At 42.9% G+C, this 4720-nt stretch overlaps 1 non-coding gene across 1 annotated transcript; it reads left to right on the top strand.

Moving 5' to 3' along the window:
- The first annotated feature begins 235 nt into the window (after window positions 1–235).
- On the top strand, window positions 236–398 carry LOC122121703. Its single transcript, XR_006150020.1, has one exon. It is a non-coding gene; the product is annotated as a U1 spliceosomal RNA (small nuclear RNA).
- Window positions 399–4720: the final 4322 nt, after the last annotated feature.

Raw genomic sequence — 4720 nt, 5'->3', positions numbered from 1 at the left:
GAATACAAGCTACGGAAGTCACTCATCTTTTTGGTAGTCACAGTAAGAAACAGTAAAACAAGAAAATAAATAAACCTACAATTAAAAACACCAAAGGAGCTTTGAGCAAAATTCAGCAAAATTTATCTAGTATTTAAAGCTTAATCCTCAGATTTCAGCATTCTGATTAGCTAGGATTACAAATGTGAACTACTCTCATGTATTTGTTAGTTTTTTAAATACCAAGTCATCATTGTCACTTACCTGGCAGGGGAGATACCATGATCACGAAGGTGGTTTTCCCAGGGCAAGGCTTATCTATTGCACTCCAGATGTGCTGACACCGCGATTTCCCCAAATGTGGGAAATTCGACTGCATAATTTGTCGTAGTGGGGGACTGTGTTAGTGCTCTTTTCTGGATAGATAGATAGGTAGATGGATGGATAGATAGATAAATAGCATTGTATTTTATACTGCCCTCGTCTCCTTTCCTGCACTCAGCAGTCACTTGGTCCTAAGGATACTGTAAAGGATGAGGTACCTCTAGGCTTACTTTGTAGTTTCTAGGAACTACAAGGAGTAGAGAAATCAGCTACAACTCACCATGAGAAAATAAATGAGGAAGTTGGGTGCAGGTGGCTTACACATGTAATCCTAACTACTCAAGAGGCTGAGATCTGAGGATTGCAGTTCAAAGCCAGCCCAGGTAGGAAAGCTCATGAGATTCTTATCTTCAATTAACCACCAGAAAACCAGAAGTGGGCTCTGGCTCAAGTGGTAAAGCACTTCACTTGAGCTGAAGAGCTCAGGGACAGCACCCAGAGTTCAAGTCCCATGACTTACAAATAGAAAGAAAACAAATGAGTAACCAGAGCCAATGGCTCATACCTGTAATTCTAGCAAGTCAGAAGGCTGAAATCTGAGGATCAAGGTTCAACACGAGCCTAGGAAGGAAGATCTATGAGATTCTTATTTCCAATTAACCACTGAAAACCATAAGTTACAATGTAACTCAAAGCGGTAGAACACTAGCCTTGAGCAAAAAGATCAAGGACAGGCTCCAGAAACTGAGTTCAAGCCCCACAACCGACCAAAAAAAAAAAAAAGAAAAGAAAAGAAAAAGGAATGAGAAGCCACCTTAATGAAATAGCTAAGCAAGTACAATATACAGAATAACTCCTCCCTTCCTTCTTTTCTTCCTTCTATTCCTTCACATCCTTTCCCCCTTTCTATCCTAGAACTTAAACTCAGGGCCTCATGCACTTTAGGTAGGTACTCTACTAGATGATCCATACATGTGCTTTTTTTGGCTTTAGTCATTTTTCTTTCTTTCTTTCTTTTTGGAGGGCGGTCCAGTCATGGGGCCTGAACTTTGGGCCTGGGCACTGTCCTTCAGCTCTTCAGCTCAAGGCTAGCATTCTACCACTTGAACCACATCGCCACTTCCGGCTTTTTTCTTTTTACTTATGTGGTGCTGAGAAATCGAACCCAGGCCCTCAGGCATGCAAGACAAGCGCTCTACCACTGAGCTACCTTCCCAGCCCTCATTTTTCTTTTGTTGGTTATGTGACTTGAACTCTGTGCCTGGGTGTTGTCCCAGAGCTCTTCAGCTCAAGGCAAGGGCTCTACTGTTTGAGCCTGTGTAGCTAAGATTACAGGCATGTGTCACCTGCGCCCGGCTTGGCTTAGCCATTTTTGTGGTAGGGTTTTATGTCTGTGATCAGGCCGGTATGGACGACAATCCTTCTTTTTACCTAAGAAGCACAATGCATTGGGTTCAGATGTTGATTGAGATCCAATATTTTTAATGTTTTTCCTGGGCTAACATCAAATCATAATCCTCTCTGTATCAGTGAAGACCCAGCAGCAAGCATTACATCCCTGGCTCAAATTTCTGATGACTAAAACATCTGAACAAAGTTTTAATAATTTTAAATGTTGAATTTGGGGACAATGGGTGCTCTTACTTGCCTAATTGCAAATTGCACCAAAAATCCCAAATATTAACTTTTGATTTCCTAGAGTACATTAAATAAGCGTATAAACTTTAAAAAGCAATTAACTACACCGTTATATGTTACAGACTGTGATAGACAATTTGCTCCAGGAAAGTTAGAATGAACTTGTGACTTTAAATGAGCATCATTATTCCACAATACTGTGAAATTCTGGAAATTATGTAATTACTTAATCACAATAAAAAAAAAAAAGAACCTCGGGGAAGGGAGGGAGGGAGGGGATGGTAGGGGGAAAACTATGGAGGGGGTAACAATGTTCAAGAGGAAGTGTACTCATTACCTCACTCATGTAACTGTAACCCTCTGTATAGTATCTTTACAACAACAAAAAAGCAATTAACTAAAGAAAAAAGCTAAACAGAATACATCCTTACCATTGTAACTTTGGACTTAACACCTTGTCAGTCATTGCTTACATCATAGTTGTTTGTCTGGGCAGTATATTCCATACACGGATCATGCCACCCCCAAGGTTGAGGGCTAAACAGCCTATATCCACAGGAGTGAAAGCCAGGCTCTAGGCAAACACACCAAAGGAAGGCAGGGTCCAGGAGCATTGTAGGTGGCAATGTCCCAACATATGACCTGAAGTTTTAGGGCAGCTTAAATAGAGATTTTTCTTTAGGAATAATACTCTATTAAGCCATACCTCTTCTTCTGGGTTTATCACTGCTTAATTGGAGACAAGTCTCATGGACTTTCCTGCTTGGGCTGGCCTGAAATCATGTTCCTCAGATCTCAGCCTCCTAAGCAGCAAGGATTATAGGCATGAGCTACCAATGTTTAAATTCAGTATTCCTTTAATAAAAATCAAAATGGCTACAGTATGGTTTAACAGAGAGCTTGAATCCTTCTCTGAACCTTATAAATTTTCTGACTAGAAGCAGAATGACAAACTGACATGTGGGAAACAATCTACCATATTAAACCATTTTTCAGAAGAGTATCTGGCTCATCAGTTTGGCTCTTGTCCTAATGGGGACTTTTCTGCCGAAACACAAGCCTTACATCTAAGCCTCCTAAGTAAGATTATAGGCATGAGCCACCTGTCCCTGGCACCATTCACATTTCTGTACAAGTGAATAAAGCTCAGTGATATAGTGTCTACCTCTTTAACCAAAAGCAGGTAAGAAACCAAAATTGAATTTGAAATTCAGTTTAATATGAGTCTATATTCTTAACAACTGGATTGTATATTATTTGATCTTTGCACAAGTCTCTTAGTAGATATAGCACACATGTCATGATTTTTCTATTTCAAATGGTCCATGAGAGATAGCTGGGCATGGTATGGTAAGCCTGTAGTTCCATCACTTGGGAGGCTGAAGCAGAAGCAGTATAAGTTCAAGGCCATTTTGGCTATGTAGTGAGATGCCATTTCAGAAGGGCAGAAAGTAAATGGCTCCTGAATATATAAGCCTTGGCAATTACTTTCCCATCTTCTGTGTCTACAAAGAGAAGCCTAAGACTCTCCAAGGCCAAACAGAAAACATGACGCAAAGACTAACACCAAAACAACTGGATACCAGATGTGTTGACTCATTCTTGGGCCAATAGTGTCACCCAAAGACACACTTCAACAGTTGGGTCTATGTTCCCTCCTCTTCTCTTCAGAAAGGGTCATTTCAAAATCATCATTCCTAGAAATTAAAAGACATCAGTGATATTAGGATTTCCATTCCAGCATATTTACAAGTCAGTGAACACTTAAGACATTGGCAACTATAAAATTAAGTGACTAGCAAGTGGAACATGGCACCTGAAGACACTAATAGTTCATAGTATATGGTCTGTGAATTAGAACTTATTAAATTTGCTACCATAGCTGCAACAGGTGCAGTAACAGTTGAGGGAGGGCAGCAGCAACCTTGGCTCCAGCCCCTTGACCTCCGGAGTGCATCATGGAACCTAGCAGCCCTTCACAAAGGCCAGGAGAGAAGGGGGCTGCCCAGAATGCTAGGATCATGCCTCTGGTGTAGCATGAGACCATCAACTCACTTCTGCTTCCTGGCTAGATAAGTAGGGGCCGCATGCTGTGTCACCTCACTCCTGTTTCCAGTTTGGGGGAAGGTAAGGGGGTCCCTGTGCCCTTGTCACCTCACTCCTGCTTCTGGTCTGGGTGGGTAGGAGCCGTGTGCCTGCACCACCTCACTCCCACTTCTGGTCTGGGTGAGTGTGGGCTGCATGCCCATTTCACTCTCTCCTGCTTCCACTCTAGATGAGTGGGGGGCGCGTGCATGTGTCATCTCACTCCTGCTTCTGGTCTGTGTGAGTTGGGGAGTAGAAGCCGTGGTGCCTGTGTCACCTCACCACTGCCTCTGGTGTGGGTGGGTAGGAGCCATGTCCCTGCATCACCTCACTACTGCTTCCTGGTTGGATAAGTCTGGGCTTGGTGCCCTTGGCTCCTCACTCTGGCATCCGGTCTGGGTGAGTGGGGACTGCTTGCCTGTGTCACCTCACTCTGATTCCAGTTTAGGTGAATAGAGGAGTAGGGGCCATGTGCCTGCACCACATCACTCCTGCTTCCCGTCTGGGTTGGTCTGACTGGCTGTGAGCCAATTATTATTTTCAGATGCTGTTTACCAGCATGGACTGCAGCCCATACCAGAGGTTAGACTTTTCCAGTTATCATAACAAAGCATGACATTAAGGGATTAGGATGGCACCTTGCTAGGTTTGAGAACGTTGTTATTAAGTTGTGTGTGTGTGCATGTGCACTGGT

The sequence above is a fragment of the Dipodomys spectabilis genome, unplaced genomic scaffold (assembly GCF_019054845.1).
Source record: "Dipodomys spectabilis isolate Male_0828 unplaced genomic scaffold, ASM1905484v1 ptg000193l, whole genome shotgun sequence".
Lineage (NCBI taxonomy): Eukaryota > Metazoa > Chordata > Mammalia > Rodentia > Heteromyidae > Dipodomys > Dipodomys spectabilis.
This window is presented reverse-complemented; position numbering and strand designations above follow the sequence as displayed.